The sequence below is a fragment of the Mobula hypostoma genome, chromosome 8 (genome assembly GCF_963921235.1).
Source record: "Mobula hypostoma chromosome 8, sMobHyp1.1, whole genome shotgun sequence".
NCBI classification, from domain to species: domain Eukaryota; kingdom Metazoa; phylum Chordata; class Chondrichthyes; order Myliobatiformes; family Myliobatidae; genus Mobula; species Mobula hypostoma.
In genome coordinates, this window is record NC_086104.1 from 111,892,635 (window position 1) to 111,918,034 (window position 25,400).

General features: G+C 40.0%; 1 long non-coding RNA gene across 5 annotated transcripts in view; it reads right to left on the reverse strand.

Annotated features, from left to right (window-relative positions):
- LOC134350848 (uncharacterized) overlaps window positions 1-25,400 on the reverse strand; it is a 265,808-nt gene that overhangs the window by 219,792 nt on the left and 20,616 nt on the right. For 3 of the 5 annotated variants that reach the window (XR_010018997.1, XR_010018998.1, XR_010018999.1), the window contains exon 3: window positions 1,574-1,815. The exons of the other annotated variants lie outside the window; for them this stretch is intronic. This is a non-coding gene — a long non-coding RNA (uncharacterized LOC134350848). The remainder of the gene's footprint in view (window positions 1-1,573; window positions 1,816-25,400) is intronic. 5 annotated transcript variants of the gene reach the window in all.

Below are 25,400 nucleotides of genomic sequence, written 5' to 3' on the forward strand. Positions count from 1 at the left end.
AGGTTAGGTGGGTGGGCAAATTCATGGCAGATGCAATTTAATGTGGATAAATGTGAGGTTATCCACTTTGGTGGCAAAAACAGGAAAACAGATTATTATCTGAATGGTGGCCGATTAGGAAAAGGGGAAGTGCAACGAGACCTGGGTGTCATTATACACCAGTCATTGAAAGTGGGCATGCAGGTACAGCAGGCAGTGAAAAAGGCGAATGGTATGCTGGCATTTATAGCAAGAGGATTCGAGTACAGGAGCAGGGAGGTACTACTGCAGTTGTACAAGGCCTTGGTGAGACCACACCTGGAGTATTGTGTGCAGTTTTGGTCCCCTAATCTGACGAAAGACATCCTTGCCATAGAGGGAGTACAAAGAAGGTTCACCAGATTGATTCCTGAGATGGCCGGACTTTCATATGAGGAAAGACTGGATCAACTAGGTTTATACTTGTTGGAATTTAGAAGATTGAGGGGGGATCTGATTGAAACGTATAAAATCCTAAAAGGATTGGACAGGCTAGATGCAGGAAGATTGTTCCCGATGTTGGGGAAGTCCGGAACAAGGGGCCATAGTTTGAGGATAGAGGGGAAGCCTTTTAGGACCGAGATTAGGAAAAACTTCTTCACACAGAGAGTGGTGAATCTGTGGAATTCTCTGCCACAGGAAACAGTTGAGGCCAGTTCATTGGCTATATTTAAGAGGGAGTTAGATATGGCCCTTGTGATTAAAGGGATCAGGGGGTATGGAGGGAAGGCTGGTACAGGGTTCTGAGTTGGATGATCAGCCATGATCATACTGAATGGTGGTGCAGGCTCGAAGGGCCAAATGGCCTACTCCTGCATCTATTTTCTATGTTTCTATGTTTCTGTCAATACATTTGACACTGATCTCACTTGTGATGAATATAGTCGACACTGATTTCCCTGGCATATCACTATAGTCCACACTGATCTGCCTAGCATATCAATATATGCTACATTGATTTCCCTGGTATATTAATACAGTCAACACTGATATCCCAGGCATATCAATACATTCCACATAGATCTCCCTAGCATATTAATACAGTCGACACTGATATTAATAACATATCAATGCATTCCACACTGATCTCCCAGAGCATGCTAATACATTCTACACTGATCTCCCTAGTTTATCAATACAGTCGACGTTTATTTCCCAGGCATAGCAATACATTCCACATTGATCTCCCTGGCGTATCAATTGTTACATACCTCATGGGTATCTTGTGACTATCTTGTGAGCATGATGTAATGGTCTTTTTTATGGGGGAGTGATGTAATTTTCCCGCGAATGTGAGCTCACATGGTGACATGTTCCCAACAGGTATATAACAGGAAACCCCTGTTGTTATGCAGTTGGATTCATTGTTTAATTCATCAGTTACTCCATTATGCTGCGTATTTGTCTCATGATGCAGGTTTCTTTTTAAAGTGGAGTTTTACTTTCTATTGTAAGGTAAAATCATTGTGCCGAATTTTTGCCAATGGCTGCCAGTTTTTGTTTGGCGTACCTTTGAATTACCTTTACAGTCCAGTACTGGAGAGTGAAGACTTACCAAAGTATGGGAACCCAAAGGATTGAGACAAGTTGGTGTCATTCGGCGGTTTCATAAAGGATCGACCTTATTGAGTCTTCATTCAGGAATAGTGACCTGCATCTGAGATAACCCCTGTAAGATCAGGAAGGTTTGTGCAGTGTTCATTCACCGGAAAATGTCAGTTCTTTTTAGCCGTTTTATTTCCTTTGCCATAAGTCCTTTGGATAGGATCAGCAGTAACATCACGTTTTCGAAGAAATCTGTTGTCAGAGAAGTCTGTCCTTATTGACTGTATAAATCACTTGGACTTTCGAATTTACCACTTTAAGACTGTGTTCGAATTTACCACTTTAAGAACTGTTTCAGAGTTTTACTATTTGTTAAATTGCCGTATAGCAGTTAATTTCCGGTTAAGTTAGTCGTTTGAATTCTTTTCACCATTGTTGAGCAGAATTTAATAACTGTTTATGTTTGTTTATAAAACCTGACTCAATTCTATATTCATTGTTGCTGGTCACGTGACAAAATTGGGGGCTCGTCTGGATCGTTCCGATTTTGAACTTAAGTGTTTGTTTAATTATCAATCTGATGTGGAAAAGGGAAATACCTGATTCTTTTGTTTGATTGGTCTGTGGGTGGTATTCGGCAGCAATGACTATTGACGACTTTATGGCAACGCCAAACTCGGAGGTATTAGTGAAGGCAAAAAAGGGTGATGTATCCAAGATTGCTAGAAGGTTGGACCTTAAAGGAATTTCGAAGGTTACAACAAAGCCAGTAATTCAGAGGAAAATAGCGGAATATTATATAAATTCGGGTGATTTTGATAAAGAGGTGTTAGATATGTCCCCAATGAGTAATCTTGAAATGCAATTACATATCGAACAGATAAAGTTGGAATTATTTAAAGTGGAGGTGGCCGAAAGCGAAGCTAATAGGATAAGGGAATTTGAAGCTAGAGAAGCAGATAAAAAGTGGGAGTTTGAGCGAGCGTTGGAGAAATTAAAGCTAGAGAATCAGTCCTCTGGTTCTAGGAAACCATTTGTTGCTAGTCAGGAAATCATATTGGCTCCTCCATTTAATGAAGCAGAAGTGGACAAATACTTCCAACATTTTGCTCTGATTTCAGGTTGGCCGAAAGATAAATGGCCAGTAATGTTACAAAGTGTAACTAAAGGTAAGGCACAATGCGTCTATGCAGCTTTAACTGCTAAACAAGCATTTGATTATGATATTGTGAAGCAGCATATACTAAAAGTGTATGAACTGGTTCCAGAAGCTTATAGAGAAAGATTCAGGAATTTGAAGAAATCCATGGAAAAATCAGAAACAGGCCATCTTAGCCCTTCTAGTCCGTGCGGAACTCTTACTCTCACCTAGTCCCACCGATCTGCACTCAGCCCATAACCCTCCATTACTTTCCTGTCCATATAGCTATCCAATTTAAATTAAGTGACAATATTGAACCTGCCTCAACCACTTCTGCTGGAAGCTCATTCCACACAGCTACCAGTCTCTATGGAAAGAAGTTCCCCCTCATGTTACTCCTAAACTTTTGCACTTTAACTCTCAACTCATGTCCTCTTGTTTGAATCTCCCCTACACTCAATGGAAAAAGCCTATCCACGTCAACTGTATCTATCCCCTTCATAATTTTAAATACCCCTATCAAGTCCCCGCTCAGCCTTCTACACTCCAAAGAATAAATACCCAATTTGTTCAACCTTTCTCGGTAACTGAGATAATGAAACCCAGGTAACATTCTAGTAAATCTTCTCTGTACTCTCTATTTTGTTGACATCTTTCCTATAATTCGGTGACCAGAACTGTACACAATACTCCAAATTTGGCCTTACCAATGCCTTATACAATTCCAACATTACATCCCAACTCCTATACTCAATGCTGTGATTTATAAAGGCCAGTATACCAAAAGCTTTCTTCACCACCCTATCCACATGAGATTCCACCTTCAGGGAACAATGCACCATTATTCCTAGATCCCTCTGTTCTACTGCATTCTTCAATGCCCTACCATTTACCATGTATGTCCTATTTTGATTAGTCCTACCAAAATGTAGCACCTCACATTTTTCAGCATTAAACTCCATCTGCCATCTTTCAGCCCACTCTTCGAACTGGCCTAAATCTCTCTGCAAACTTTGAAAACCTACTTCATTATCCACAGTTCCACCTATCTTAGTATCATCTGCATACTTACTAATCCAATTTACCACCCCATCATCTGGATCATTAATGCATATGAAAAACAACATTGGACCCAGTACAGATCCCTGAGGCACACCACTGGACACCGGCCTCCAATCTGACTCAGTTATCCACCACTACTCTCTGGCGTCTCCCATCCAGCCACTGCTGAATCCATTTTACTACTTCAATATTAATACCTAACGATTGAACCTTCCTAACTAACTTTCCATGTGGAACCATGTCAAAGGCTTTACTGAAGTCCATATAGACAGCATCCACCGCTTTAACCTCGTCAACGTTCCTAGTAACCTCTTCAAAAAATTCAGTAAGATTTGTCAAACACGACTTTCCATGCACAAATCCACGTTGACTGTTCCTAATCAGACCCTGTCTATCCAGATAATTATATATACCATCTCTAAGAATACAAAGTGTACTTTCCATCAATTTACCCACCACTGACGTCAACTCACAGGCTGATAATTGCCAGCTTTACTCTTAGAACCCTTTTTAAACAATGGAACAACATGAGCAATATGCCAATCCTCCGGCACCATTCCCGTTTCTAATGACATTTGAAATATTTCTGTCAGACCCCTGCTATTTCCACGTTAACTTCCCTCAAGGTCCTTGGGAATATCCTGTCAGGACCCAGAGACTTATCCACTGTTATATTCCTTAAAAGTGCCAGTACTTGCTCTTCTTTAATCATTATAGTTTCCATAACTTCCCTGTCTGTTTCCCTTCCCTTACACAATTCAATATCCTTCTCCTTAGTGAATAACAAAGAAAATAAATTGTTTAAAATCTCCCCCATCTCTTTTGGCTCTACACATAGCTGTCCATTCTGATTCTCTATGGGACCAATTTTATCCCGCACTGTCCTTTTGCTATTAATATAACTGCAGAAATCCTTTGGATTTATTTTCACCTTACTTGCCAAAGCAACCTCATATCTTCTTTAAGCTTTTTTAATTTCTTTCTTAAGATTCTTTTTACATTCTTTATATTCCTCGAGCACCTCATTTACTCCATGTAGCCTACATTTATTGTAGATATCTCTCTTTTTCCAAACCAAGTTTCCAATTTCCCTTGAAAACCATGGCTCTCTCAAACTTTTAACCTTTCCTTTCAACCTAACAGGAACATAAAGATTTTGCACCCTCAAAATTTCACCTTTAAATGACTTCCATTTCTCTATTACATCCTTCCCATAAAACAAATTGTCCCAATCCACTCCTTCTAAATCCTTTCACATCTCCTTAAAGTTAGCCTTTCTCCAATCAAAAATCTGAACCCTGGGTCCAGACCTAACCTTCTCCATAATTATATTGAAACTAATGGCATTGTGATCACTGGACCCAAAGTGTTCCCCAACACAAAACTCCATCATCTGACCTATCTCATTCCCTAACAGGAGATCCAACACTGCCCCTTCTCCAGTTAGTACCTCTATGTATTGCTGCCAAAAAATATCTTGCACACATTTTACAAACTCCAAACCATCCAGCCCTTTTACAGTATGGGATTCCCAGTCTAAGTGTGGAAAATTAAAATCTCCCACAAACACAACCTTGTGCTTACTACAAATATCTGCTGTCTCCTTTCAAATTTGCTCCTCCAATTCTCGCTCCCCATTTGGTGGTCTATTATGAACCCCTATAAGTGTTACTACACCTTTCCCATTCCTTAATTCCACCCAAATAGCCTCCCTAGACGAGCCCTCTAATCTATCCTGCCAGAGCACTGCTGTAATATTTTCTCTGACAAGCAATGCAACACCTCCCCCTCTATTTCCTCCGATTCTATCACACCTGAAGCAATGAATACATTAATATATCAATATATTCGACACTGATCTCCCTGGTATATCAACACAATCCACACTGATGTCCATAGTACATCAATACAATCCACTCTGATCTCCCTAGCATGTCAATGTGGACAACAATGATTTCCCCAGCATATCAATACAGATTACACAGATCTCCCTAGTGTGTCAATGCATTCGACACTGATCTCCCTAGCATATCAATACATTCCACACTGATCTCCCTAGCATATCAATACATTCCACACTGATCTCCCTAGCATATCAATACATTCCACACTGATCTCCCTAGCTGACCCCAACAGACTCACAAGTGAAGTGTTGCCTCACCTGGAAGGACTGTTTGGGGCCCTGAATGGTGGCAAGAGAGGAGGTGTAGGGACAGAGGCCAGACCAGGTGCTCCCGGTGTGGCTTCCTCTACATCGGTGAAACCCGACGCAGATTGGGGGACTGTTTCGTCGAGCACTTCCGCTATGTCTGCCACAACAGATAGGATCTCCCGGTTGTCACCCACATCATCTCTGCTTCACATTCCCATTTGGATATGTCCATACATGGTCTCCTCTACCGCCATGATGAAGCTAAACTCAGATTGGAGGAGCAACACCTCATATACCGTCTAGGTAGTCTCCAGCCCCTTGGTATGAACATCCGGTAATCCAACTTCCGGTAATTCCCTCCCCCTCCCTTCCCCTATCCCTATTTCACTCTTCCCCTTCCCCCAGCTGCCTATCACCTCCCTCATGGTTCCGCCTCCTTCTACTACCGATTGTGTTTTCCCCTATTCCTTCTTCACCTTTCCTGCCTATCACCTCCCTGCCTTCCCTCCCCCACCCCTTTGTCTTTCCCCTTACTGGTTTTTCACCTGGAACCTACCAGCCTTCTCCTTCCCACCCTCCCCTCACCTTCTTTTATAGGGCCTCTGCCCCCTCCCTCTACAGTCCTGACGAAGGGTTCTGGCCCGAAACATCGACCGATCTTTTCCACGGATGCTGCCCGACCTGCTGAGTTCCTCTGTCGTATTGTGAGTGTTGCTTTGACCCCAGCATCTGCAGAGTATTTTGTGATTACTATTTAGACTGGTTACTGATTGTTTTACTTATTTGGGTGCTAAAATTACTAAGAAGCATAAGGATCTATTTAAAGTTAACTTTTTACCCTTAATTGATCATGTTAAACAACTGCTTGCTAAATGGTCCCCATTGTCCCTATCATTGATTGTTCAAATCAATGCTATATTAAGATGATTATTTTACCTAAATTTCTGTATCTATTTCAGGCGGTACCAATCTTCACCTCTAAATCTTTTTTTTATATTATTGATTCTAAAATTTCTTCGTATATGTGGCAGAATAACAATCCTAGATTAAATAAGGAATATTTACAGAAATCAAAAAAGGATGATGGTTTGACATTGCCGAACATTAGATTCTATTATTGGGCAATTAATATTCGATACCTGGTGTTCTGGACACAAGATTTGGATGAATTTCAATGTCCATGATGGGTGAACCTCGAGTGTGAGTCTGTACAGGGGTTTTTATTGGCTTCTATTCTAGGGGCTTTGCTTCCCTTTGCACTTACTAGACTGAATAAACAAACGATTAATCCAATAATTAAACATACAATACTGTGATGGGGTCCTGAATTACTCCTATGAACTGTGCTTTTGAAAAGAGAGAGAGAGAGAGTTATTTAACACCGACATGTTGTTTTGAAAAGAGAGAGAGAGAGAGAGACGAAGACTAACTTTTGGACTGTCACTTTAAGGCACAAGAGGAACTTTGAGATTTCTGCTGAGTTGGAGGGAGACAGCACCAAGCAGCTCGTTAGTCACTATGGTGACTGAAGGCAGTGTTATTTGATGGACCATCGATGTTATGATTTTTCAGCAGCGTGTTTATACTTCTCAAGGACATCACCTGCTTGTATTCTTGCACAGACAGAGAAGGGCGGAGTTATTTGAAAGACAGTTGGTGCTCAGCATGGGAAGATGAAACAGAAGGTCAAATGATAGACCGGAGACACATGTTTTGGACACTGAATGAGCTTTGTGTGCCCGCAGAAAAAGCAGCTTTTCTGAAGGATCGATCAGGCAGATCGATCAGTGACTCTTGCAGTGAAAAAAAGGGCAGTGACTGGTGGGGTGTTGTCGATGTGTCCTACTTTTGGCTGGGTTGATAGATCCACCACAGGAAAACTGTCCCCTTTGTTGTGGTCACAGTCGGTGACTATTAAAGGATTTCGGAGGACAACGAGAAGATTGACAGCGTCAGCTCACCTGAAGACTCAGATCTCTCCTTCTCTCTCTCTCCATCACTACTCAACTCAATACCACGAACTGAACTGAACTTTACTCATCATCGTAAGACTGTATCTTTTTACCCCTAGACCTCAGAAGCTTGGTTTTTCATATATATATCTCCACACTTACTGATTTACTTACTTATATATAATCATAGCTAACCTGTTTGATTTATCTACATTTATTTTACTGTATTGCGTAGTTACTAATCAATATTTTATTAGTTAATAGCAATACTGGACTCCAAAGTGTTTTCCATCTCTGCTGCTTCTTTATTCCTGTCACGGGGTACGTGACAATACAAATATGGTTTCAATTTTGTATATTTTTTGGATTGAGTAAATTTATCCTATCAAGTCCTATTATATCCAATTTTTTCTTCCAACCATCCAGAACTGATCAAGCTTTTCGTTTATGAAAAACAAAGGAAATAATATGTTTTCATGATTTATCCACGGATCATTGTCTCATGTCCTTTGAACAGTTGTCTAATAAATATAATTTGCCTAGATCACATTTTTCAGATATTTACAGATTAGAAATTTTTTGAAGGTTATTTTACCTACTTTTCCGATATCACATCAAACTGAAATTACAGAAAATATTTTAGGTTTAAACTCCTATCAGAAGAGTTTAATAGCAATTGTTTATGATTTAATTACAAAAATACATTTTGGTATGCCTGATAAAATTAAGAATGAATGGGAAAGAGAACTTCAGGTATCTTTACCTATAGAGAAATGGGAGAAAATTCTCCAACTAGTTAACACTTCTTCAATGTGTGCAAGACACACCCTGATACAATTTAAGGTGGTTCATAGGGCCCATATGTATAAGGATAAGTTAGCTCATTCTTATGGTCATATAAATCCTGTCTGCGACAGAGGTAATTCTCAGGTAGCTTCCTTGACCCATATGTTCTGGTCTTGCCCTCTTTTGGAAAAATATTGGAAAGACATTTTTGATATTATTTCAGTAGAATTACATATTGATTTACAACCTCATCCTATTACAAAAATTTTTGGACTACCTATGATAGACTTTAGTCATTTATCCTCTTCAGCTTGTCATATAATTGCATTTGTTACATTAATAGCCAGAAGATCCATTTTATTTAAATGGAAAGATTCTAATACCCCAACTACATTTAAATGGTTTTCCCAAACTTTAACATATTTAAACTTGGAAAAACTTAGGAGTGGTACCACAGATCCTTCGGTTAAATTTGAAGAAACACGGAGGCCATTTATTCAACATTTTCATATGATGTAAACTGACCTTTTTCTGAATCCTTTTTAATAACTTTTTGTTTGTGTATAGAGGAGCGGAGTTAATGACAAATTATGATCTTAAACAATGAATTATGGCAGCTCAGTCTTTGCCTTGTGTTTTGTTATGTTTTCTTTTTTTTAGTGTGGGGGGGGTAAAAACTTTATTTTGAATTTTTTTCATGTTAAGAGATTGGCAGGTTTAAATTAAATAGTTACTTGGAGTCTGTGTCTGTATACGTAAATCGTTATTAATCTATTCCCAATCTTTTTTATTATTATCATTATGTTTATCAATTTGAAATTCAATAAAAAAGATTGAAAAAAAAAGAAAGAATACATTCCACAGTAATCTCCCGAGCATATCAATACATTCCACACTGATCCCCCTAGCATATCAATGCATTCTACTCTGGTCTCCCTAGCATATCAATACATTCGATACTGCTCTTCAAATCATATTAATACATTCGACACTGATCTCCCTAGCATATCAATACATTCCACAGTGATCTTCCTGCCATATCAATACATTCGACAGTGATCTCTCGAGCATATCAATACCTTCCAAATGGATCTCCCTATCATATCAATACATTCCACACTGATCACCCTGGCATGTCAATACATTCAAAATTGATCTCCCTCGCATATCAATGCATTATACTCTGGTCTCCCCAGCATAATAATACATTCGACACTCATCTTCCAATAGTATCAAAATATTCAACACTGATCTCCCTAGCATATAAATACATTTGACACTGATCTTCCAAGCATATCAATACATTCGACACTGTTCTCCCTAGCAAATCAATACATTCCACAGTAATCTTCCTGCCATATCAATACATTCGACAGTGATCTCCCCAGCATATCAATACATTCCACACTGATCTCCCTTGCATATCAATGCATTCTACTCTGGTATCCCTAGCAAATCAATATATTTGACACTCATCTTCCAAGCATATCAATATATTCGACACTGATCTCCCTAGCATATCAATACATTCAACAGTAATCTCCCTAGCATATCAATACCTTCCACACCGATCTCCCTAGCATGTCAATACATTCAACACAGATCTCACAAGCATATCAATACATTCCACACTGATCCCCCAAGCATATCAATATATTGCACCCATATCTCCCATGCATATCAATACATTCTACACTGATCTCCTAGTATATAAGGACAGTATACAGTACACTAATCTCCCTGGCATATCAATACATTCCACACTGATCTCCATAGCATATCAATGCATTCCACAGTGATCTCCCTGGAATATCAATACATTCGACACAGATCTCCATAGCGTATCAATACATTCCACACAAATCTCCCTGGCCTATCAATACATTCCACACTCATCTCCCCAGCATATCAATATATTCCACTCAGATCTCCCTGGCATATCAATACATTCGACGCTGATCTCCCTCACATATCAATGCAATTACTCTGGTCCCCCTACCATATCAATACATTCGACAGTGATCTTCCTGCCATATCACTACATTGGACAGGGATCTCCCTAACATATCAACACCTTCCACACTCATCTCCCTAACATATCAACACCTTCCACACCGATCTCCCTAGCATATCAATACAGTCAACACAGATCTCAGAAGCATATCAATACATTCCACAGTCATCTCCCTAGCATATCAATACATTCCACACTGATCCCCCATTCATATCAATACATTCTACACTGATCTCCTACTATATAAGGACAGTATACACTGATCTCCGTGGCATAGCAATACATAAAACAGAGATCTCCCGAGCATATGAGTACATTCCACACTCATGTCCCTAGCATATCAGTACAATCAACACTGATCTCCATAACATATCAAAACATTCCATGCTGATCTCCATGGCATATCAATACAATTCCCACTGATGTCCCCACCATAACAGTACATTCGACACTGATCTCCCTAGTATATCAATAGATTAGACACTGATCTCCTTGGCATATCAATACATTCGACGCTGATCTCCCTCACATATCAATGCAATTACTCTGGTCTCCCTACCATATCAATACATTCGACAGTGATCTTCCTGCCATATCACTACATTGGACAGGGATCTCCCTAACATATCAACACCTTCCACACCGATCTCACAAGCATATCAATACAGTCAACACCGATCTCACAAGCATATCAATACATTTCACAGTCATCTCCCTAGCATATCAATACATTCCACATTGATCCCCCAAGCATATCAATATATTGCACCCGTATCTCCCATGCATATCAATACATTCCACACTGATCCTCCAAGCATATCAATATATTGCACCCGTATCTCCCATGCATATCAATACATTCTACACTGATCTCCTACTATATGAGGACAGTATACACTGATCTCCCTGGCATAGCAATACACAAAACACAGATCTCCCTAGCACATGAGTACATTCCACATTCATCTCCCTAGCATATCAATACATTCCACACCGATCCCCCAAGCATATCAATATATGGCAGTACAATCAATACTGATCTCCCTAGCATATCAATACATTCCACACTGATCTCCATAACATATCAATACATTCCACACTGATCTCCATAACATATCAATACATTCCACGCTGATCTCCTTGGCATATCAATACATTCTACACTGATCTCCCTAGCATATCAATACATTCAACACAGATCACCCTCGCAGATCAGTATATTCCACACTGATCTTACTACCATTTCAATACATTCTACACTGATCTCCCTAGCATATCAATACATTCCACACTCATCTCCCCAGCATATCAATACATTCCACACAGATCTCCCTGGCATATCAATACATTCGACTCTGATCTCCCTCGCATATCAATGCAATTACTCTGGTCTCCCTACCATATCAATACATTCGACAGGGATCTCCCTAACATATCAACACCTTCCACACCGATCTCCCTAGCATATCAATACAGTCAACACAGATCTCCCAAGCATATCAATACATTCCACAGTCATCTCCTTAGCATACCAATACATTCAAAACTGATCTCCCTGTCATATCAATACATTCTACACTGATCTCCATACTATATCAGGACAGTCGACACTGATCTCCCTGGCATATAAATACATTGCACACAAATCACTCTACCATATCAATACAGTCAACACAGATCTCCCTGGCATATCAATACATTCTACACTGATCTCCCTAGTATATAAATACATTAGACACTGATCTCCATAGTATATCAATACATTCCACACTGATCTCCCTGGCATATCAATACATTACACACTGATTGCTCCAGCATATCAAAACATTTAACACTGATCCCCCTAACATATCAATACATTTGATACTGATCTCCCCAGCATATCAAAACATTCCACACATATCCCTAGCATATCAATACTTTCCACACTGATCTCCCTAGCATGTCAATATATTCCACACTTGTCTCCCTCGCATATCAATACATTCGAAGCTGATCTCCATTGCAGATTCAAACGTTCCACACTAATGTCCCTGTCATATCAATATATTCCACACAGATCTCCATAGCATATCAATACATTCCACACTGATCTCCATGGGATATCAATACATTCCACACTAATCTCCCTGGTGTATCAATACATTTGACGCTGATCTCCCTAGCTTATCAATACATTTGATACTGATCTTCCTAGCGTTTCAATACATTCCTCGCATATCAGTATATTCCACACTGATCTTAATACCATTCTACACTGATCTCCCCAGCATATCAATATATTCTACACCGATCTCCCTACTATATCAGGACAGTTGACACTGATCTCCGTAGCATATCAATACATTCCACACTGATCTCCATAGCATATCAATACAATCCACAATGATCATCCTAACATATCAATACAATCCACACTGATGTCCCTGGCATATTGACACATTCCACAATGATCTCCATAGCATATCAATACATTCCATGCTGTTCTCCATTGCATGGCAATACATTCCACACTGATCTCCCAAGCATATCAATGCATTCCACCCTAATCTCCCCGGAATATGAATACACTCGACACTGATCTCCATTGTAGATCAACACGTTCCACACATAATCTCCCTGTCATATCAATACATTCCACACTGATCTCCCAAGCATATCAATGCATTCCACCCTAATCTCCCCGGAATATGAATACACTCGACACTGATCTCCATTGTAGATCAACACGTTCCACACATAATCTCCCTGTCATATCAATACATTCCACACTGATCTCCCTAGCATGTCAATATATTCGACACTGATTTTCCTGGCATATCAATACATTCCACTCTAATCTCGCTAGTATATCAATACATTTGACACTAATCTCCCTGGCATATCAATACATTCCACACTGATCTGCATAGCATATCAGTACTTTCCACACAGATCTCCCTGGCCTATCAATACATTTCACACTGATCTCCCTAGCATATAAATACACTTGACACAAATCTCCCTCGCATATGAGTATATTCCACACTGATCTTAATACCATTTCAATACATTCTACACTGATCGCACTGACATATCAATACATTCGACGCTGATCTTCCTGGCGTTTCAATACGCTCCACACTGATCTCCCTAGCAAATCAATACATTCCACACAAATCTCCCTGGCCTATCAATGCATTCCACACTGATCTCGCTAGCATATCAATACATTCAACACAGATGTCCCTCGCATATCAGTATATTGCACACTGATCTTACTACCATTTCGATACCTTCCACACTCATCTCCGTAGCATATCAATACTTTCCACACTGATCTCCCTCGCGCATCAATACACTCCCAACTGATCTCCCTCGCATATCAATGCATTCCACCCTAATCTCCCTGTCATATCAATACATTCGACACTGATCCTCTATCTTATCAATACATTCCACAGTGATCTTCCTGGCATAACAATACATTCCACGCTAATCTCCCGAGCATATCAATACATTCAAAACAGATCGCCCAAGTTTATCAATACATTCCACAGAAATCTCCCTAGCATATCAATACATTCGACTCTGATCTCCCTGTCCTATAAATACATTCCACACTGATCTACCTAGCATATCAATACATTCCACAGTGATCTCCCAGGCATATCAATGCATTTCTCATTGATATCCCTAGCATATCAAAACATCCAATACAGTTCTCCCTTGCATATCAATATATTCCACACTTATTACCCTCGCAAATCAATATATTCCACACTGATCTCCCTGTCATATCAATACATTCCACAATGATCTCCATAGCATATCAATACATTCGACACTGATCTCACAAGCATATAAATGCATTCCATCCTAATCTCCCTGGAATATTGAATACATTCGACACTGATCTCCATTGCAGATCAAAATAGTCCACACTAATCTCCCTGTCATATCAATACATTCCACACTGATCTCCCTGGTATATCAATACATTCCACACTGATCTCCCTGGTATATCAATACATTCCACACTGATCTCCCTGGTATATCAATACATTCCACAGTGATCTCCCTAGCATGTCAATATATTCGACACTGATCTCCCTAGCATGTCAATATATTCGACACTGATTTTCCTGGCATATCAATACATTCCACACTGATCTCCCTAGTATATCAATACATTTGACACTGATCTCCCCAGTGTATCAACACAATCCACACTGATCTCCTTGGCATATCAATACATTCCACACTCATCTCCCTGTCATATCAATACATTCCACACTCATCTCCCTGTCGTATCAATACAATCCACACTGTTCTCCCTAAGTATCAATGCATTCGACACTGATCTCCCTAGCATATGAATACACACGACACTGATCTCCGTAGCATATCAATGCATTCCACACTGATCTCCCCAGCATATCAATAAATTCCACACTGATCTCCCTACCATATCAATACATTCCTCACTGATCTCCCAAGCAGAACAATACATTCCACACTCATCTCCCTTGCATATCAATACATTCCACACAAATCTTCCTAGCGTATCTATATATTCGACTCTGATCTCCCTCGCATATCAATGCATTCAACACCGAACTCCCTAGCATATTAATACAGTTTGACTCTGATCTCCATAGCATATCAATACATTCCACACTGATCTCCCTCGCATATCTCCTTTGCGTATAAATACATTCCATTCCGATCTCTGTAGCATATCAATACAGTCGACACTGATCTTCCTGGCACATCAATATATTTCACAATGATCTCCGTCCCATATCAAGAAGTTCAACACTGATCTCACTGGTATATCAACACATATGGCACTGATCTCCCTTGCGTATCAATACCATCCATACTGATCTCCCTGACCATCAATACATTCGACAATGATCTCCCTAGCATTTCAATACATTCCACACTGATCTCCCTGGCATATCAATACATTCCACACTCATCTCCCCAGCATATCAATACATTCCACACAGATCTCCCTGGCATATCAATACATTCGACTCTGATCTCCCTCGCATATCAATGCAATTACTCTGGTCTCCCTACCATATCAATACATTCGACAGGGATCTCCCTAACATATCAACACCTTCCACACCGATCTCCCTAGCATATCAATACAGTCAACACAGATCTCCCAAGCATATCAATACATTCCACAGTCATCTCCTTAGCATACCAATACATTCAAAACTGATCTCCCTGTCATATCAATACATTCTACACTGATCTCCATACTATATCAGGACAGTCGACACTGATCTCCCTGGCATATAAATACATTGCACACAAATCACTCTACCATATCAATACAGTCAACACAGATCTCCCTGGCATATCAATACATTCTACACTGATCTCCCTAGTATATAAATACATTAGACACTGATCTCCATAGTATATCAATACATTCCACACTGATCTCCCTGGCATATCAATACATTACACACTGATTGCTCCAGCATATCAAAACATTTAACACTGATCCCCCTAACATATCAATACATTTGATACTGATCTCCCCAGCATATCAAAACATTCCACACATATCCCTAGCATATCAATACTTTCCACACTGATCTCCCTAGCATGTCAATATATTCCACACTTGTCTCCCTCGCATATCAATACATTCGAAGCTGATCTCCATTGCAGATTCAAACGTTCCACACTAATGTCCCTGTCATATCAATATATTCCACACAGATCTCCATAGCATATCAATACATTCCACACTGATCTCCATGGGATATCAATACATTCCACACTAATCTCCCTGGTGTATCAATACATTTGACGCTGATCTCCCTAGCTTATCAATACATTTGATACTGATCTTCCTAGCGTTTCAATACATTCCTCGCATATCAGTATATTCCACACTGATCTTAATACCATTCTACACTGATCTCCCCAGCATATCAATATATTCTACACCGATCTCCCTACTATATCAGGACAGTTGACACTGATCTCCGTAGCATATCAATACATTCCACACTGATCTCCATAGCATATCAATACAATCCACAATGATCATCCTAACATATCAATACAATCCACACTGATGTCCCTGGCATATTGACACATTCCACAATGATCTCCATAGCATATCAATACATTCCATGCTGTTCTCCATTGCATGGCAATACATTCCACACTGATCTCCCAAGCATATCAATGCATTCCACCCTAATCTCCCCGGAATATGAATACACTCGACACTGATCTCCATTGTAGATCAACACGTTCCACACATAATCTCCCTGTCATATCAATACATTCCACACTGATCTCCCAAGCATATCAATGCATTCCACCCTAATCTCCCCGGAATATGAATACACTCGACACTGATCTCCATTGTAGATCAACACGTTCCACACATAATCTCCCTGTCATATCAATACATTCCACACTGATCTCCCTAGCATGTCAATATATTCGACACTGATTTTCCTGGCATATCAATACATTCCACTCTAATCTCGCTAGTATATCAATACATTTGACACTAATCTCCCTGGCATATCAATACATTCCACACTGATCTGCATAGCATATCAGTACTTTCCACACAGATCTCCCTGGCCTATCAATACATTTCACACTGATCTCCCTAGCATATAAATACACTTGACACAAATCTCCCTCGCATATGAGTATATTCCACACTGATCTTAATACCATTTCAATACATTCTACACTGATCGCACTGACATATCAATACATTCGACGCTGATCTTCCTGGCGTTTCAATACGCTCCACACTGATCTCCCTAGCAAATCAATACATTCCACACAAATCTCCCTGGCCTATCAATGCATTCCACACTGATCTCGCTAGCATATCAATACATTCAACACAGATGTCCCTCGCATATCAGTATATTGCACACTGATCTTACTACCATTTCGATACCTTCCACACTCATCTCCGTAGCATATCAATACTTTCCACACTGATCTCCCTCGCGCATCAATACACTCCCAACTGATCTCCCTCGCATATCAATGCATTCCACCCTAATCTCCCTGTCATATCAATACATTCGACACTGATCCTCTATCTTATCAATACATTCCACAGTGATCTTCCTGGCATAACAATACATTCCACGCTAATCTCCCGAGCATATCAATACATTCAAAACAGATCGCCCAAGTTTATCAATACATTCCACAGAAATCTCCCTAGCATATCAATACATTCGACTCTGATCTCCCTGTCCTATAAATACATTCCACACTGATCTACCTAGCATATCAATACATTCCACAGTGATCTCCCAGGCATATCAATGCATTTCTCATTGATATCCCTAGCATATCAAAACATCCAATACAGTTCTCCCTTGCATATCAATATATTCCACACTTATTACCCTCGCAAATCAATATATTCCACACTGATCTCCCTGTCATATCAATACATTCCACAATGATCTCCATAGCATATCAATACATTCGACACTGATCTCACAAGCATATAAATGCATTCCATCCTAATCTCCCTGGAATATTGAATACATTCGACACTGATCTCCATTGCAGATCAAAATAGTCCACACTAATCTCCCTGTCATATCAATACATTCCACACTGATCTCCCTGGTATATCAATACATTCCACACTGATCTCCCTGGTATATCAATACATTCCACACTGATCTCCCTGGTATATCAATACATTCCACAGTGATCTCCCTAGCATGTCAATATATTCGACACTGATCTCCCTAGCATGTCAATATATTCGACACTGATTTTCCTGGCATATCAATACATTCCACACTGATCTCCCTAGTATATCAATACATTTGACACTGATCTCCCCAGTGTATCAACACAATCCACACTGATCTCCTTGGCATATCAATACATTCCACACTCATCTCCCTGTCATATCAATACATTCCACACTCATCTCCCTGTCGTATCAATACAATCCACACTGTTCTCCCTAAGTATCAATGCATTCGACACTGATCTCCCTAGCATATGAATACACACGACACTGATCTCCGTAGCATATCAATGCATTCCACACTGATCTCCCCAGCATATCAATAAATTCCACACTGATCTCCCTACCATATCAATACATTCCTCACTGATCTCCCAAGCAGAACAATACATTCCACACTCATCTCCCTTGCATATCAATACATTCCACACAAATCTTCCTAGCGTATCTATATATTCGACTCTGATCTCCCTCGCATATCAATGCATTCAACACCGAACTCCCTAGCATATTAATACAGTTTGACTCTGATCTCCATAGCATATCAATACATTCCACACTGATCTCCCTCGCATATCTCCTTTGCGTATAAATACATTCCATTCCGATCTCTGTAGCATATCAATACAGTCGACACTGATCTTCCTGGCACATCAATATATTTCACAATGATCTCCGTCCCATATCAAGAAGTTCAACACTGATCTCACTGGTATATCAACACATATGGCACTGATCTCCCTTGCGTATCAATACCATCCATACTGATCTCCCTGACCATCAATACATTCGACAATGATCTCCCTAGCATTTCAATACATTCCACACTGATCTCCCTGGCATATCAATACATTCCACACTCATCTCCCCAGCATATCAATACATTCCACACAGATCTCCCTGGCATATCAATACATTCGACTCTGATCTCCCTCGCATATCAATGCAATTACTCTGGTCTCCCTACCATATCAATACATTCGACAGGGATCTCCCTAACATATCAACACCTTCCACACCGATCTCCCTAGCATATCAATACAGTCAACACAGATCTCCCAAGCATATCAATACATTCCACAGTCATCTCCTTAGCATACCAATACATTCAAAACTGATCTCCCTGTCATATCAATACATTCTACACTGATCTCCATACTATATCAGGACAGTCGACACTGATCTCCCTGGCATATAAATACATTGCACACAAATCACTCTACCATATCAATACAGTCAACACAGATCTCCCTGGCATATCAATACATTCTACACTGATCTCCCTAGTATATAAATACATTAGACACTGATCTCCATAGTATATCAATACATTCCACACTGATCTCCCTGGCATATCAATACATTACACACTGATTGCTCCAGCATATCAAAACATTTAACACTGATCCCCCTAACATATCAATACATTTGATACTGATCTCCCCAGCATATCAAAACATTCCACACATATCCCTAGCATATCAATACTTTCCACACTGATCTCCCTAGCATGTCAATATATTCCACACTTGTCTCCCTCGCATATCAATACATTCGAAGCTGATCTCCATTGCAGATTCAAACGTTCCACACTAATGTCCCTGTCATATCAATATATTCCACACAGATCTCCATAGCATATCAATACATTCCACACTGATCTCCATGGGATATCAATACATTCCACACTAATCTCCCTGGTGTATCAATACATTTGACGCTGATCTCCCTAGCTTATCAATACATTTGATACTGATCTTCCTAGCGTTTCAATACATTCCTCGCATATCAGTATATTCCACACTGATCTTAATACCATTCTACACTGATCTCCCCAGCATATCAATATATTCTACACCGATCTCCCTACTATATCAGGACAGTTGACACTGATCTCCGTAGCATATCAATACATTCCACACTGATCTCCATAGCATATCAATACAATCCACAATGATCATCCTAACATATCAATACAATCCACACTGATGTCCCTGGCATATTGACACATTCCACAATGATCTCCATAGCATATCAATACATTCCATGCTGTTCTCCATTGCATGGCAATACATTCCACACTGATCTCCCAAGCATATCAATGCATTCCACCCTAATCTCCCCGGAATATGAATACACTCGACACTGATCTCCATTGTAGATCAACACGTTCCACACATAATCTCCCTGTCATATCAATACATTCCACACTGATCTCCCAAGCATATCAATGCATTCCACCCTAATCTCCCCGGAATATGAATACACTCGACACTGATCTCCATTGTAGATCAACACGTTCCACACATAATCTCCCTGTCATATCAATACATTCCACACTGATCTCCCTAGCATGTCAATATATTCGACACTGATTTTCCTGGCATATCAATACATTCCACTCTAATCTCGCTAGTATATCAATACATTTGACACTAATCTCCCTGGCATATCAATACATTCCACACTGATCTGCATAGCATATCAGTACTTTCCACACAGATCTCCCTGGCCTATCAATACATTTCACACTGATCTCCCTAGCATATAAATACACTTGACACAAATCTCCCTCGCATATGAGTATATTCCACACTGATCTTAATACCATTTCAATACATTCTACACTGATCGCACTGACATATCAATACATTCGACGCTGATCTTCCTGGCGTTTCAATACGCTCCACACTGATCTCCCTAGCAAATCAATACATTCCACACAAATCTCCCTGGCCTATCAATGCATTCCACACTGATCTCGCTAGCATATCAATACATTCAACACAGATGTCCCTCGCATATCAGTATATTGCACACTGATCTTACTACCATTTCGATACCTTCCACACTCATCTCCGTAGCATATCAATACTTTCCACACTGATCTCCCTCGCGCATCAATACACTCCCAACTGATCTCCCTCGCATATCAATGCATTCCACCCTAATCTCCCTGTCATATCAATACATTCGACACTGATCCTCTATCTTATCAATACATTCCACAGTGATCTTCCTGGCATAACAATACATTCCACGCTAATCTCCCGAGCATATCAATACATTCAAAACAGATCGCCCAAGTTTATCAATACATTCCACAGAAATCTCCCTAGCATATCAATACATTCGACTCTGATCTCCCTGTCCTATAAATACATTCCACACTGATCTACCTAGCATATCAATACATTCCACAGTGATCTCCCAGGCATATCAATGCATTTCTCATTGATATCCCTAGCATATCAAAACATCCAATACAGTTCTCCCTTGCATATCAATATATTCCACACTTATTACCCTCGCAAATCAATATATTCCACACTGATCTCCCTGTCATATCAATACATTCCACAATGATCTCCATAGCATATCAATACATTCGACACTGATCTCACAAGCATATAAATGCATTCCATCCTAATCTCCCTGGAATATTGAATACATTCGACACTGATCTCCATTGCAGATCAAAATAGTCCACACTAATCTCCCTGTCATATCAATACATTCCACACTGATCTCCCTGGTATATCAATACATTCCACACTGATCTCCCTGGTATATCAATACATTCCACACTGATCTCCCTGGTATATCAATACATTCCACAGTGATCTCCCTAGCATGTCAATATATTCGACACTGATCTCCCTAGCATGTCAATATATTCGACACTGATTTTCCTGGCATATCAATACATTCCACACTGATCTCCCTAGTATATCAATACATTTGACACTGATCTCCCCAGTGTATCAACACAATCCACACTGATCTCCTTGGCATATCAATACATTCCACACTCATCTCCCTGTCATATCAATACATTCCACACTCATCTCCCTGTCGTATCAATACAATCCACACTGTTCTCCCTAAGTATCAATGCATTCGACACTGATCTCCCTAGCATATGAATACACACGACACTGATCTCCGTAGCATATCAATGCATTCCACACTGATCTCCCCAGCATATCAATAAATTCCACACTGATCTCCCTACCATATCAATACATTCCTCACTGATCTCCCAAGCAGAACAATACATTCCACACTCATCTCCCTTGCATATCAATACATTCCACACAAATCTTCCTAGCGTATCTATATATTCGACTCTGATCTCCCTCGCATATCAATGCATTCAACACCGAACTCCCTAGCATATTAATACAGTTTGACTCTGATCTCCATAGCATATCAATACATTCCACACTGATCTCCCTCGCATATCTCCTTTGCGTATAAATACATTCCATTCCGATCTCTGTAGCATATCAATACAGTCGACACTGATCTTCCTGGCACATCAATATATTTCACAATGATCTCCGTCCCATATCAAGAAGTTCAACACTGATCTCACTGGTATATCAACACATATGGCACTGATCTCCCTTGCGTATCAATACCATCCATACTGATCTCCCTGACCATCAATACATTCGACAATGATCTCCCTAGCATTTCAATACATTCCACACTGATCTCCCTGGCAAATCAATATGTTCGACAATGATCTCCCTAGCATTTCAATACATTCCACACTGTTCTCCCTGGCTTATCAATACATTCGACATTGATCTCCCTAGCATATCAAAACATTCCATACTATTTCAGGTGGTATCAATTTTTATCCATAAATCTTTTTTAATATTATTGATTCTAAAATTTCTTCATATATATGGCAGAATAGAAAACCCAGGTTAAGTAAGAAATATTTACAGAAATCAAAAAAAGAAGGCGGTTTGGCTCTGCTGAATCTTAGATTTTACTACTGGGCAATTAACATTCGGTAGTTAATGTTTTGGACACAAGAATTGGATGAAACTCAATGTCCACGATGGATGAACCTCGAGCGGGCGTCTGTACAGGGTTTTTCGCTGGCTTCTATTCTAGGAGCTGCACTTCCCTTTGCACTTACTAAATTTAATCAACAAATGATAAATCCAATAATTAAACATACAATACGAATATGGTTTCAATTTCAGAAATTCTTTGGATTGAACAAATTTATCCTGTCAAGTTCTACTATATCTAATTTTTTTTCAACCGTCTAGAATTGATCAAGCTGTTCTTCTATGGAAAACAAAGGGAATAACATGTTTTCGTGATTTATTCATCGATGATTGTTTTATGTCTTTTGAACAGTTATCTAATAAATATATTTGCCTAGACCACACTTTTTCAGATATTTACAGATGAGAAACTTTTTGAACGCTACTTTATCTACCTTTCCAATATCGCATCAAATTGAAGTTACAGAAAAAATTTTAGGTTTAAACTCCTATCAGGAAGAGTTTATGATCTGATTATAAAAATACATCGAGGTACATCTGAGAAAATTAAGAATGAGTGGGAAAGAGAATTTCCATAAGAGCATAAGACCATAAGACAAAGGAGCAGAAGTCGGCCATTCGGCCCATCGAGTCTGCTCCGCCATTTTATCATGAGCTGATCCATTCTCCCATTTAGTCCCACTCCCCTGCCTCCTCCTCATAACCTTTGATGCCCTGGCTACTCAGATACCTATCAATCTCTGCCTTAAATACACCCAATGACTTGGCCTCCACTGCTGCCCGTGGCAACAAATTCCATAGATTCACTACCCTCTGACTAAAAAAATTTCTTCACATTTCTGTTCTGAATGGGCGCCCTTCAATCCTGACGTCATGCCCTCTCGTACTAGGCTCCCCCATCATGGGAAACAACTTTGCCACATCCGCTCTGTCTATGCCTTTCAACATTCGAAATGTTTCTATGAGGTTTCCCCTCATTCTTCTAAACTCCAAGGAATACAGTCCAAGAGCAGACAAACGTTCCTCATATGTTAACCCTCTCATTCCCGGAATCATTCTCGTGAATCTTCTCTGTACCCTCTCCAACGTCAGCACATCCTTTCTGAAATAAGAAGACCAAAACTGCCCACAGTACTCCAAGTGAGGTCTCACCAGCACCTTATAGAGCCTCAACATCACATCCCTGCTCCTATACTCTATTCCTCCAGAAATGAATGTCAACACTGCATTCGCCTTCTTCACCACCGACTCAACCTGGAGGTTAGCCTTAAGGGTATCCTGTACGAGGACTCCTAAATTGCATCTCAGAACTTTGAATTCTTTCCCCATTTAAATAATAGCCTCCCATTTATTTCTTCTGCCAAAGTGCATAACCATACACTTTCCAACATTGTACTTCATTTGCCACTTCTCTGCCCATTCTTCCAATCTATCCAAGTCTCTCTGCAGACTCTCCATTTCCTCAGCACTACCGGCCCCTCCACCTATCTTCATATCGTCAGCAAACTTAGCCACAAAGCCATCTATTCCATAATCCAAATTGTTGATGTACAATGTAAAAAGAAGCGGCCCCAACACGGACCCCTGTGGAACACCACTAGTAACCGGCAGCCAACCAGAATAGGATCCCTTTATTTCCACTCTCTGTTTCCTGCCAATCAGCCAATGCTCTATCCACGTATGTAACTTTCCCGTAATTCCATGGGCTCTTATCTTGTTAAGTAGCCTCATGTGTGGCACCTTGTCAAAGGCCTTCTGAAAATCCAAATATACAACATCCACTGCATCTCCCTTGTCTAGCCTACTGGTAATTTCCTCAAAAAATTGTAATAGGTTTGTCAGGCAGGATTTTCCTTTAAGGAAACCATGCTGAGTTCTGCCTATCTTGTCATATGCCTCCAGGTACTCTGTAACCTCATCCTTGACAATCGACTCCAACAACTTCCCAACCACCGATGTCAAGCTAACAGGTCTATAATTTCCTTTTTGCTTCCTTGCCCCCTTCTTAAATAGCGGAGTGACATTTGCAATCTTCCAGTCCTCCGGAACCATGCCAGAATCTATCGACTTTTGAAAGATCATCGCTAATGCCTCCGCAATCTCCACAGCTACTTCCTTCAGAACACGAGGGTGCATTCCATCTGGTCCAGG